This window comes from Diceros bicornis, chromosome 19 (genome assembly GCF_020826845.1).
Source record: "Diceros bicornis minor isolate mBicDic1 chromosome 19, mDicBic1.mat.cur, whole genome shotgun sequence".
Taxonomy (NCBI): Eukaryota; Metazoa; Chordata; class Mammalia; order Perissodactyla; family Rhinocerotidae; genus Diceros; species Diceros bicornis.
In genome coordinates this window covers 15162547-15176632 of record NC_080758.1, presented here as the reverse complement: position 1 = coordinate 15176632, position 14086 = coordinate 15162547, and the positions used below count along the sequence as shown (strand labels likewise).

The following is a 14086-nucleotide window of genomic DNA, read 5'->3' as shown; positions in this document are numbered from 1 at the left end:
CGTCTCCTCCCCCATCCTGGACCAGCACTGCCGTCCTGAGATAATCCATATTTCCTTCCTTCCCTCCATCAGATCCTGCTCTCGGCAAGAAAGGATCTGAGGGACTAACTCCTACTCAAGCCATAATGATGAATAATGGCTCGATGTGGGTGTTTATAGGGGACAGTAATGCTGCTCTAATGGAGGAATTTCAGGCACTGAGAAGAGTGAGTGGAGGTGAGGGGCTCCATCCCCACTCCTCTTCCCAAGCCCAGGTCAGCTCAGTTCAACAGCTCAACTCTGCTGAGCTTCAACTGGGTGCCAGGTTGGGGCTGGATGCTAGGATAAAGATACACAAGTGCACAGTTTAGTGGAGTGGGAGACCAGAGCCCCAGTAACAACCTAAATGCCGGGTGGCTTGTGATCAGGGTTATAAAAGGGGGTGCAACCTGAGACCTGTTGGGCAGGAGGGAATCAGGGCTGATTCTTGGAGGAAGGGGCATCTGAGCAGGTGGGAAGAAAGGGATGGGCATCTCAACAGAGGAGCGTGCAGGCAGGCTGGGGGCGTCTGGCTAGTTTGTGGAGTCAGGTTGAACACATGAGGTGCGTGGCTGGGCAGAGGATCTGGGAGGGACTGACCTGGCCCCAGCCGGGTCCTCCTGTGGACGGACAAAGGGAGTGGCTGGAATCTTCAGGGCAGAGGAAACGCAGATCCGCTCCTGTGACCCAGGACCAAGCCGGCAATTCTCACGCCTTTAACACTAACTCACATGAGTCACAACCATGAAAGTCGGGTGTCTTAAACCCATTTTGCAGATGCTTGACTTTCCAGGGCTCTGTCCCAGCATGGGCTCCGGAATTTCATTATGGAAGGGGTTGGGGGTAGAGAGTCATCTGTTGGAAGGTGGGGGTGATGGTGAGGGGGTTAAAGCTGCATTTCTGGGCAACGAGAAGGAGGAAACAGCAGCCCACAGGGGAGAGTGGAGGAGCAGAGTCCTGGCCACGCTGTTCCCTCTTTCCCTCGGGCCCCACCCTGAACTGATGGAGATCAGGAGGACCTGTGACCCTGCTTGGAGCATCCCCAGCGCCCCTGTCCCGCCCCTCGCCCGCTCTGTGGAGCCTGGGCATGAGGGCAGATCCAAGGGATGTGGGCAGACCCTCCCCACCCAGGTGGCCCTGCTCCGCAATCGGGGAGCTGTGCTGCCGCCTCTGGGGATCCAACTTTGATTCTCCACATTACAGCCCGGCTGGTCGTAATGAGACTGGAGTTATGGGTGAGGAGGAGGCGCCGCAGCGAAGCCTTCATTTCCTGGAGCTTATGACTTCCCTGCACGCAGCGGGAACTGTTCCCCTGACTCTGTCAGGCGGTGCCAGGGCCATCACAGCCTTGCAGGGATACAGAGGGGAGGGCTGGCAGGACAGAGGGCTCGCAGGGAGGCTGGGACCACCTCTGGGGGGCCGTGGGGGGGAACGAGGGAAGACATCCCAATGTGTGCAGGGACCCCATCGTTGCCCTCTCTCCCTCTTTTCCTTTCTTTCTTTATAACGCATTTTATAAGAGGGGGGCATGTTAAGATTCAATCATTCATTCATTCATTCATTCATCATACATTAGCACCTACAACCAGTGGGGAGACAAATGCATTTCATTCATTCATTCATTCATTCACTTGTTCAACATACTTTTAAAATCTTTTCTCTGTGTAAGACAGCAAGATGCAATCAGCTACTCAGCTATATATATCAGGAGAGAGATGCATTTCTTCTGGTGATTCATTTACTTTTTCCACAAATATTTACCAGCATTTCCCTGATGGCAGCGCCTGTGCTGGGCACTGGGGACAAAGCAATAAACAAAATAATTCTTGGCCCTTACGGAGCTGACCTTCTGGTAATAAAGGAATGAAATCTACAATATGATTTCAGGAAGTGATAAGTGTTAAGAAGGAACATAAAGCAGAAAAGAGGGAGGAAGAGAATGATGGAAGGGCTGGGGTGGGTATATTACTACAGACAGGGTATCAGGGAGGGCCTCTCAGAGGAGGTGACATTTGGGTGATCTGGGAGGATGAAAAGGAGCCCGGCACAAAATGGTTTTCCACACCGAGGGAACAGCATGTGCAAAGGTCCAGAGGCTGGAACAAGCCGAGGAACAGTAAGGAGGCCGCTGTGGCTGGTGCAAAGCAAGGGGGTGGCTGAGACAAGGCAGGAGAGGCGGGTACAGCCAGATCAGGCAGGACTGGAGGAGGGAAAGTGGGTTCCATTTTATTCTGAGTGTGCAGAGAAGCGCTTGGCGGAATCTTATACAATAAAAACCACAGGAGACGGAAATGGTGTGGGGCTGCGAGGGAGTTTCACGATGCGAGTCTTTTGACTTCAGAGGGCCAAGCTCTGCGGGCTGCAGAGCAGGGACAGCATCACAGAGAAGGTGGCACTCAAAGTGACAGCGCAGGCAGGATTTGGACACGTGCAATTTGGGATGTCGGGGAGAAAAAGGAGCTCTCTGTGGAAGGACCGCCCGGGGCAAAGGCCTGAGGTCAACTCTCCCTTGAGAAAGGGGCAGAGGCCGAGAGCGTTGTCCAAAGTCGCATAGGACACGTGGTGCCGGAGCGGGGCCTCGAACCGGGGCTTGGCTTCCCCTCGGTGTAGGGCAATTTGAGGGAAGCAAAAAAACACCCCTTGGAGTGGACGCAGCCCAGCTCCAGGGGGCACGCTTGGCAGGATGAGGGTGGCTGCACCTCAGCCCCCACGTGTCCCCTTGGCTGGGCGCTCCTGAGCAGGGCACATCCTGCGCTATCATTTGAGGGGGCGCCCTCACAGCCCCCATCTCTCCCTCCCTGGACCTTCATACCCCAGTCCACTGGGTCCTCCCTCGGGTGTGTTGGCCAGGTGCCCTGGCCTCCTGCCAACTCTTCACCGCTCTGCACAGCCCCGGCAGGGATGCTGCGGACACTTCGGCCTCCTCCATTCCTCCCTTTCCTGCCCCTGAGTGGGTGTCAACTACAGCCCCTGTCCCGGCATTCACAGTCTTCAGGGGAGGCAGCCGTGGAGCTCCAGGGCTGCGTTTGTCCCTGCTGAGACTCACCGTGAGATCTTGGGCATGTGGTGGCCTTCTCTGGGCCACAGGTCTTGACCTACTGCACAGATGTTTAATCCCAAATGGGATTCAAGGCCGAGCTCCGGCCTGGTTCAGTAAATGTTGGCTTTGCCCTGTCCACTCTTCAGCCTCATCTCCTATAATCCACGTGCCCTCCGGTCCACGTACGTGCACATGGCTCCTATGTTCGTGTGCGCGTGTCTGCCATCACGGACGTCAGCGTGCGTCTGTGCGTCTGGTGCTCATCCATTCATGAAACTCTGAAACTCCATTCAGAGTTTCCACTCTGTGCTGTTCTAGGCACAGTGAAAATAAACAGGTGGATTCTCTATCCTTGCAAGGCAGGTGGGGGACAGACAGTAAACAAACAAATAACACATCAGATGCTGGTAAGTGCTATGGAGAAAGCAGAGTGAGGGGCACAGGATGTGCTGGGTGGGGGATTTGCTCTCTCTCTCTCTCTCTCAATCATCCATTATAAATGAGGATCTACACGAGGTGGTCAGGGAAGGCCTCACAGTTAAGATGGCATTTGAACAGAGATCCGAATTGAAGAGAGGAGGGAGCTGTGCACATGGCTGTTCCAGGCTGAGGGAACAGCAAGTGTGAAGGCCCTGAGGTCAGTGCATGTTTGGTGTGCAGGAGGAATAACAAGGAGTCCAGTGTTGCTGAAGTGGAGTGAGTGCAGGGGGCGGCAGAAGATGAGGTCAGAGAGAGATGGAGGTGAACATCAGAGCCTGCAGGGTCTCCTTTGGGTTTTACTGTGAGTGAGACAGGACCCCTAGGAGGGTTGAGCAGAGGAGTGACGCGATCTGATTTATGTTATAAAAGATCACTCTGGCTGGCTATTGTGTTCAAAATAGAGGGAAGCTGGGCTGGGAGGAGCCTGGGGGTTTCTTCATTAATCCAGACTAGAAGTGGAGGTGGCTCGGACCAAGTGGGAGCAGTGGAGGTGCTGGGGAGTGAGGGATATGCTGATGGGTCATAAATGGGGTGCAAAAGAGAGGAACCGAGCATGACCGTGCCTGCAGCCTGAGCAATAGGAACGATGGGGCTTCCTTTCACTGAGCTGAAGACTGCTGTGGACAGAGCAGATTAGGGGAGCAGTCAAATGACTCCCCCAGGGACTCATCTGAACATGTTTCAATCCCGTTTTGGACATGTTACATGCAAATGCCTCTTAGACATGCAGTGGAGATGTCGAGCAGGCAACTGTCCCTCTAGTCAGGAGCTCACTCGGGGTGAGGTCCTGGCTGCAGAGATACGTTTGGGAATTTGGATGGTATTCAGAGCTGAGACTAGATGAGCTCACCAAGGGGTGCGTGTAGGTGGAGAAGGGGTCCAGCACCTCAACATACAGAGGTCGGGGAGATGAGGGGGAAACAGGGAAGGAGACTGAGAAAGGGGAGGGGAGGCGAGGAGACAGGAGATATCCCGGAAGCCAATAGAAGGCGGTGCGTAAGGAGAAGGGAGTCATCACCTGCGTTGAATGCTCTGTCGGGGTGATCGGCTGTCCAGCTTTGCCTGGGACGGTCCCACTTTATATCTATTGTCCTGGTATAACTGTTAATAGTGTACCACGCCTTTTACTCCCAGTTTGGATGATAAATTACACGGTCGCCCTCCTGATAGGTCAAGTCAGATGCGGACTCTGAATTGACCGTTGGGCTTAGCAACACCGAGGTCCTTAGTGGCCTTGATGAAAGTTCTTTGGGTGGAGTGGTGGCTGTGCAAGCTTGACTGCAGTGGGTTCAAGAGAGACTGGGAGAGGAGTCGGCGGAGACATATGTGTGGGTGGGTGACAGCCCCTCTAGGGAATTTTGAAGATTCCTTTTGCCTGCTCCCCCAGATCCCCCCCACCCCAGCAGGCTGGCTGGGTTTTATGGTGTATAAAAGAGAATGATGGGAGATACAAAAGATTGGCTGGCTGCTAACAGCCAATTCATTCCTCTATCCTTTCTTCTTGTTTCAATTTTGTTTCAGTATTCACCCTCCCGCAGCTTGGCGGTGTGCTCAGCCCCTCCCTGTGAACAGTGATTAGCCTAAACCAATAAGAGCCATTCCCCTCTCCCCACCAGTGATTGGTTTAGAAATTATCATGTGACACAAGTCTAGCCAATGAAATATAAAGGGATAACTGCTGGAGAGCTTCTGGGAATTTTTTAAACTCTTTAAAAAGTGATGCCCTGAGGAGAAACTTTTTGTTTTCTGCATGTGTGAAGAGGTGATGGCTGGAGCTACAGCAGCTATTTGGGGACAATGAGGGGAGCCACTTCAAGAGGCCAAAGGGACCTACTAAGGAAAGATGGAACAATCTGTGTCTTTGATGATGTTGTTGAACCACTGACTTTACCCACTCTGGGCCTTGAAGACGCAGTTCTAGCCCCCAATTCCTCTGGAATCTCATTCTCTCTCTTCTGAACTCCCTCAGACCTGTCTGGCTGGGCCTTCCTCTGGGGTTTGGTGTCAGCTGTGATGGCAGGCTTTAGGAGGACAGAGACCACGCCTATTCCTTCTTCCATCCCTCCCGCTTCCTTCCCACACACGCCTGACAGAGCCAAGCACAGAGCTGGGGCCTGGCGGGCACTCAGGAGAGTCTTGCCTCAGACAGATTTTGGGAGCTGCTCGAGCTATATGTCTTTCCCTCTCATTGAGGAGCTGCCAGCCTTGCTGATTTGCTGTGGCCCCGTCTATGCTCTGGGCATCACTGCCACTGCCCACACTGTGTCCTTCCAGAGTCGGGGCTGGGTGGCCAGCACGTCCTTTCTTGATTTCTCAATGCTCTGGCACCACTGCTGCCGAGGCTGTATGACTGCCAGCTCAGCTGCTCCAGGCCCTCCTTTGTCATCTGGCTGTCTCTCTAGGGACAGAGGAAGGGCTTCTCACCCTGCCCACCCCACATTTGTTTCCCAGCCTCCCTCTCTGCCAAGAGCAAGATGAGGCTCTGGGTACAGTGACCTCCAGGCAGGACAAAGCAGGGGAGACTTCATGGTACACACTGGGGCTCCTCACCCCTGCCCCCTCCCCAGAGTTCCTGATAATCTTCCTAGCCCCTGTCCATGGGGCAGAATTTAACATTCAGAGGACCTAAGACCAGGGTGTCCAAAGTCAGTCCAGGGTTTGAGTCCAAGTTCCACTATTTTACTGTATGTGTGACCTTGGTAACCTGCTCCTTTTCTCTGAGCCTCAGTTTTCTCATCCAGAAAATGGGGATAATAGTGCTTACCTCCCAGGGCCAGTGTGAGGAATAAATGAGATGATGCGTGTGAAGGGATCCACAGTGTTTGGCAGTAAATGTTCGTGAAAGTAATGATAATGACTATTTCTGGTCAGTTGACAAAAACTGGTAGAACTCTACTATGTACAAAGTATCCTGACTGGGGGGCCGGCCCCGTGGCTTAGCGGTTAAGTGCACGTGCTCTGCTGCTGGTGGCCCAGGTTCGGATCCCGGGCGAGCACTGACGCACCGCTTCTCTGGCCATGCTGAGGCCGTGTCCCACATACAGCAACTAGAAGGATGTGCAACTATGACATACAACTATCTACTGGGGCTTTGAGGAGAAAAAGGGGGAAAAAAAAAGGAGGAGGATTGGCAATAGATGTTAGCTTAGGGCCAGTCTTCCTTAGCAAAAAGAGGAGGATTGGCATGGATGTCAGCTCAGGGCTGATCTTCCCCACAAAAAAAAAAAAAAAGTATCCTGACTGGGTAACAGGGGTCCATAGATGTTCGTCCAGTGATCTATTTATTCACTCATGCGTTTAGTTAACAACTGCTATGAGGCCCATGAGTGCACCTCATTCCAAGAAGAGGGAAGCCTTATGCAGGGTGATTGCCTCCCGCTCCAGGGCGAGGCTGGTGCCTGGGGGAGGGTAATGCATTTGTTCATTCACTCTCTCCGCCCTGCACACTGGCGTGGCACGTGCGTCCTCTCTCCTTGTCCACCTGGCTCCCAGGTCTGCCAGCGGGAGCCGTGCCTGGGAGGCTGGCTCCTGCCCGCCCCGTCTGAGTCCCAAGGGCACTGTGCCTGCTGGATCCTGAGCCCAGAGCTCTCTGGGCTTGGCTATTGCCGTATCCCTGGGGGGAAATGATTTCTACCAGCCCGGTGCTCTCCCTCCAGGCTGGAATGGACGCCAGCGCAATGCGGGAGCCGCTGAGGTGTAGCGGGGTGCTGGGCAGAGCTGCCTTGTCTCTGCTCACCTCTCACTGGCCCAGGTGGAAGCTACAGGGGAGCCATGAGCAAGTAAGCCGGCCAGTTACTGCCTCGACGTCATGAGCACGTGTGCGTCTGCATCACTAGGACGTGTGCAGAGGCAGGACGCGTGTGCACTGTATCCCAGCACCTACAACAGCTCCCTTCACGTCGTAGGCGCCCAGCAGGTGTGGAGGGAGTGACTGGATGAGCCCATGGGCTGTTCCGGGGGGCCTGGGGGTGATGCACTTGTCCTGTAAGTTCAACAGTGTGTTGCTGGGGCGGGCTGTTTACATCCCTGAGTGTGTTTGTGTGTGGGGTCAGCATACGTCAAAGCTTCTGGGCTTGGTGGCTGGACCATTACCCAGGAAGGCAAAGGTGGGAGGTCAGGGAAGAGGGGACGAGCAGAGCTGGGGCCATATGCACCCCATATACACGGTCACCCCATCTGCAAAGGCTGGTCCAAGGGCCCCCAGTCTTGCCCCCAAGTCTATGGCAAGCATGCTGCCAGATGCGTCTTCATGAAGTCCAGCTCAGTCTGGAAGGTTCTCCTGTTCAAAATCTTCCCCAGCTCCCTTCACCTTCAAGGTAAAGTCCAGACTCGAGCCCGGCATTCTTTAGTTCCCCCTCAGAGTAATAAAGGGTTTTTCACGCTCAGTGTCCCCACGCACAATCCTTTGAGGTGGGTCCTGTTATTTGCCCTCATTTTTCAGATGAGGAAACTGAGGCACAAAGAGGTTATGTGACTTGCTCAAGGTCACACAACTAGTGTGCCGTGGAGCCAGGATTTGAACTCTGAGCTGTTGGCTCCAAAGCCTGTACCGTTAGCCGCCACACATGTGGCTGCTCGGGGCCCTGTCAGATCTGGACCTGCCACCTCTACATTATTGTCACCGCATCTTTTCATGTGCCCATCTCCCTGGGCAGCTGGGACCACCCACTGCTTACTACTTTCATGCCTCTGGGCCTTTGCTCCTGCTGTTCCCTCTGCCAGGAATGCCCTTCCCCCATGTTGCCCCACGTCAACACTGATCCACTTTTCAGGGCCCGGCCCAATTGCCCTCTCCTCCGTGCAGTCTCCCTGCCTCCTCCCCCAGACACGAGCTCACTCCTCTGAGCCATGGCTCAGAAACGGGTGCTCCCTTGCCTCGGTCTCGACACACTGCCTGCGGCTGTGGGCGCCTCCACGACTGCTCTCTGCCCTGAGCTCACACCTCTGTGCCATTCTCAGTGCGGGCGCGGCTGAATGTGCGAGTGGGTGGATGGAAGAATGCGTGGATGGATGGGTGGATGGACAGAAGGACACGTGATGGGGCTGCCTGGTTACTGCCACAACGCCTTCCCCCAGACTGCCCTTCTGTGGCATCGTTTCCTTCTGCTTGTTCCGTCTATTGGTTCATCAAATATTTATTGAGCACCTACTGTCTACCAGGCCTGGTGCTGGAGGCTGAAGATGCAGCAGTGAGCACATCCAAGTTCCTGCCCCCACAGCCTTCCATTCTGTGTGTGTACACGCGCGCGTGTGTCTGCAAGGGGGAGATCATTAATGCAATAACCTCACAAGTAAATGTGCAATTACCAACAGGGTCAAGTGCCACAAAGAAAGAGTGCAGGGGACCCGCACACTTAGCAGGGGACACGGCCTCCTGGGGTGGCTGGGTGGGGCCAGTGATGGCCAGGTCCCTGAGAAAGGAGTTTTTGAGCTGAAACCTAGCGAATGAGAGAGACATACCCAGGCACAGGTAACAGAATGTACAAAGCCACATTCAAGGGCCTGAAATTCCAGGGGGCCAGAGCACAGCGTGTGGTGGGGAGAGGCCACTTACGAAGGGGTTTGAGTGTAGATTTTGGCTCGAGAGCAACGGGAAGTCATCAGAGGGTCTTTGGCAGAGGAGATGTGATCACATTTGCATTTTTAAGGAGATCACTCACTCTGCCTGCGGCTTAAAGAACAAACTGTGGATGTGCAGGACCGGAAGCAGGGTCCAGGGAGGAGGTGGTGGCAGCGCCTGGGCGAGAGATGGTGGTGCTGGCTCAGACCAGGGAGGCCGTCGTGGGATGGAGAAGAGGTGACAGATTTGAAATATTTAGGACGCACAATGGACCAGACTTGGTGATGGATCAGATGTAGGGAATGAGGGAGGGGGCGACGTCGAGAATGACTCTCGGTTTTTGTTTTTGTTTTAGCTGATGTTTCTCAATCGCCTACTAAGAGCAGGCACTGCTCGAGCACCTGATGGGCATCACCTTGCTTATTCCTCACAATAACCCCACAAGGTAAGTTATCATCACCGCCCTTCACATCTCATTTCACTCTAATAAGGCTGCTGGGGCAGGGGGCACAGTGGGGCTGGTCCCACGCTTTCTTCCTTTGGGGAACAGCCTTGGCGGATGGAAGGAATAGAGAAGGAAGAAATGGAGGCAGGTTGCATATATTGAGCTGATTCTGAGTCAGTGAGAACAATGACATTTGACATTTATAGAGCTTGCACTGTGTGCCAGGCGTGGTGCCATCCAATTAGCTAATAATACGAGGTAACACGTAGTTCCGTGCAGGGGACTTTATATCAATGATCCGATTGAATTCTCACACAGCTCTCTTTAAAGTTTCTATTACAGAAGAAAGGAAAGTGGCTCAGAGAGGTTGAGGGACTTGCCCAAGGTCACACAACTACTTAGTGGTGGAGCTGGAATTCAAACAGGCTGTGGCAGGGGGAGGGGAAGGAGGATGGGCAAAGAGGTGCTTAGTGGCTGCCGGGAAGGAAGGAAAGGCCTGCATTTGGCTCCGAGCATGAACCATGTCCCTCCCTACAATGCCTCTTAATGCTGTTGACCCCAGGCCTGAGTCCCTACTCAAGGCCTGACCTCCCACGCAAGTTATGAACACATGTGTGTGTGCATATCACACTTACACACACACACACACACACACACACACACACACACATATCTTGGCTGCCACTGCTCACCTGCCCGGGGGTGGCCCACCTGGACCCTCCACCCCAGGTGCCCCCCACCTGCACCTGTCTCCCTGCCCTTCCCCCACCCCGCCTGCCTGCTGGTGCCGCAGGCAGAGCCCGCTGTACATCATGTTGACAGTAGAAATTACATCCCGAGCTGCTGTTTTACACCGCGCCCTGTCAGAACTCACCGCAGCCCAGTGATCAGGACAAATTGAATACCATCCTGGCCGTGTCAATATTTATTCCATTTTACAAATGCGGCCGGATGGGGGGCAGGGCCCCGCCGTGGTGCCAGCCAAGCAGAGCCCCGGGAGGCCCTGCTGCCTCTCACGCCGGAGCTGCCTCCTCCATTCTCTCCTGCCCTCTTCCTCCTCCTCCTTCTCGACCTTTCGTAATCAGTTAAAATTGTGAAATCCAACATTCATACGAAAAAGCGCACCAATCATAAATGCAGAGTTTAACAAATAATTATAAAATGAACCCCATGAATGCACCATTTGATCAAAACACTGAAAATCGCCCCCTCTTCAGAAGCCCGCTGCCCTGTCCCTTCTTGACCATAACCCACTACTTCCCTCCATCCCGGCTTTATGATAACCAGTTCCTTGTCTTTCTTTGTAGTTTACCACCTAATTACGCATGCCTAGAGTCTTAGTTTAGTTTTGCTTGTTTTTGAGCTTGACATAGATGGAATCATACTCTTTTGCATCTTGTTAGCATGATGTTTCTGAGATTCACTTTTGTTCTCACATGTGTTCCTTTTCACTGCTGTATAGTACTCCATTGCATGACAACACCATGATTTATACAGCCTTTCTATCCTTTCTCCATTTTCCTCTTCTTCCCCCTTTTCTCCTGCTCTTCCTTCTAGCCAGTCTTTCCTTCACTTCCATCTTCTCCCCCTCTTCTGCCTCCTTGGTTGTCTGTCTCCCATCATTCTGTCTGCTACATCTGCTCACACCATGCACACTTGATCCCACTTTCTCCACCCTGCCAGGGTCCTGGACACCCCCTCTGTGTCTCTCTCTCCCCGACCCAGCTCCTGGAATACGTGGGAGGTTCCCCTAGACCTGAGTCTATTAAAGCTTATCTGTTGCCAAGATCCCTGGGGGCAGAGCTTGTGGGTCATCAGCAGAGTCCTTTGCTGCTGCACATCTGGCTGCTACTCTAGCAACCTTGGGGGAGAAGGCCTCACCTCTCACCCTCGCCCAGATGGTAAAACACTACCCTCTGGGCTGAGGTGAGAACTGAGTGGCCCGGAGTCCCTGCAGCCATCTATTGGATGCACAGATGGGTGGGGAGGGGGGAAGGCAACCCGGGCTGGACAACGGCCTTAGCTCTGCTCACTCAGTCTCACGCAGCACCCATCCTGTGCCTGGCACCGGGTCTCACCCAGGCCACAGCAGAGGAGACCAGCAGGCTGGTGGGGGACCTTATGGGGGTCCGAAGTGTCATTAGAGAGCCTGCCAGGATACCCCAGGAGCACGTGTGACACATTTCCTTTCCATCTCCCTTAGTCCCTTCTCTGTCTTGGAGCTGCACTGATGAGGCACATATTCAGGACAGTTAATTTTTATTGCAACCTGAGCGGATGAGATTAAGGAATCTGTCCCTTTGCGGTACAGGAGAAAGCTCTCTAGACTGGATGGCAAGTGGATTAGATTGGAGCTTGGCTTTGATCCCACCATGCTGGGTGACCTTGAGCAAGCCCCCACCCTCTCTGGGCTTCTGTACAATGAAAGGTCAAACTGTGGTTCCCACGGCTCATCAGAGGACCAGGGTCATGCTGGTGGCATAACAAGGGGAACTTGTTCAAAACTCATATCCCCAGGTCCCCAGAGCATCTGAATCAGTAATGATGACAATAATACCAACAGGCAACATTTACTGGATGCTTTGTGTGCCAGGACTTAGACATTTGATACAAATAAGAGGCTGTGCTTCTTGCCCACTGTGCTGAGCACTTTACATGAGTTACCTTGTTTAATCTGTGCCATAGTTTATCTTCTTCTTCTTCGTCTTATTTTACAGATGAAGAAACTGGGGCCCGGTGAGGGGAAGTAACTTGCCTGGTTACAGCCAGGAAGCAGGAAGCCAGGACTTGAACTAGGAAAGTCCGGCCCCACAGCCTGTCCTGGGTGTGGGACACCTCCCTTGCAGATTCTCATGCTGACCCGGGAGCCCCTGGACCAGGCGGTCAGGAAGTTGTGTCATGGGGATCAGCCTCGTGCACCTACTGTGAGCGCCCCATTGTCATAGTGATTCGATAAGGTGTGCGTGAAGGGCTCCTCGCACACACAACCAGTGCAAGCTCCTACTGTTATTATTGTAGGCAATCCTCACACCATCCTCCTGAGACGGGCTTTAGTGTCTCCAGTTACTGATGAAAACAGAGGTGGTTGCTCGAGACCACAGGGCTGGGGTCCAACTGCAAAGCCGTGAGCTCTTACCTAGCACATTGCCTCCACTACCCCACTCTCCCTTGCACCTGGAAATAGATGCTGAATTGTAGCCCCAAACTCTCGGGGCCTCGGTCTTCTCATCCGTAAAATAGAGGAGTTGAACTCATGGGCTGGGAGTTTGGCATCCCAGCCTCTGGCTCTAACACTGTGTGTTCTTGGATAAGTTTATTCTCTCTCTGGGCCTCTGTCTCCCCATCTGAAAAGGAAGGCTCTGTGGTCCCATCGCAACATGACACACAGTCGCTGCTTTAACATAAGCCTCCTGGTGATGGAAGGTCTTAGGACTGGCTCCCTGGTAACCGGCTGGGGGCAGAGATGCTCCTGCAAGAGGTTTATTAGGGAGAGCAGTGGGAACACTATGGAAGGGATGTGGGAGGCAGGCCCGCAGAGAAGGAGAAGGTGAACTGCGATGCCTTCTCAGCTCGTCCCATAGGGCAGTCTGGAGCTGGGATGCTCCGAGTTGAGGCAAGGGGACCGGCTTTTGAATCCAGGCATCTACCAGACACTGGACGTGGGTTGCCCACCCTTCCAGGGGCGTGACCTCGGATGAGACAGCTCCCTTTGGCTGAGGGCAGTCCTGAGAAGGGGCTCAGCTGAGGCCTATCGCAGCCACTGTCACAGCCTTCCTGGGCGGCATGTTCCACTACATAAAATCTGCTGAAAAACTGGGGCCCGACCTCGGCTCTGGAGACGACAGCAGACAAGATGTGGCCCGAGCCCTGGGCTTAGCAAGCCAGGTCCTGGCCCGGCTCCAAGCCTTGTGCTCCTGATCGGCTGCCTGCTGCGATCACAGCGGGATCAGCACCCCAGATCTCGCTTTAAGCCCGGCTGCCTCCGCCTGCCTCGCGGCTCATCTCCTGCGGCTCCCCGAGGTCCCAGCGATTATGCCACTGAACATTCCACTTTCATCTTGTCAACCTCACAGTAAATTACAGGCCCGGGGAGGCGTGGGCCTCCTCCTTAAACCAGATTCAATTCCACTTAGCTGCCCCCCTTCCCACCCCACACATGGGTCCCCTCCTTCCCGCCACCCCAGGCTCAGGATTTATGGCCTCTCCTTGCAGGCAGCTGGTAACCATGGCAAGCTCCTCAGGGAGGCTTCGGGCTGGAGCCTTGTCAGCCCGACTCCAGTGTGGCCGCTTCCTCCTAGGATGGGAATGAGGAGAGGCCAGGACGGCTGAATGGGCTTCCAGAGGCCGAGGCAGAGAGATAACAGAAACCCAGTCGATTTAGCAAGCACGTCGATGCTGTCACATCTCACGCTCACGCTAACCGCAGACACTATCACCGCCCCATTTTATAGATGGGCAAACTGGGCCCGAGGAGCGCAAGGTCAACTGCCAAGGTCACACCGAGGAAGCAGCTGACTCCAGGGCCGTGGCTCTTAAGCACTAC

The 14086-nt window shown here is 54.1% G+C and overlaps 1 protein-coding gene across 1 annotated transcript in view; it reads left to right on the top strand.

Annotated features, from left to right (window-relative positions):
• Positions 1-14086, top strand: part of LOC131418781 (basic proline-rich protein-like) — a 53590-nt gene that overhangs the window by 1081 nt on the left and 38423 nt on the right. The gene's annotated exons all lie outside the window — the stretch shown is intronic.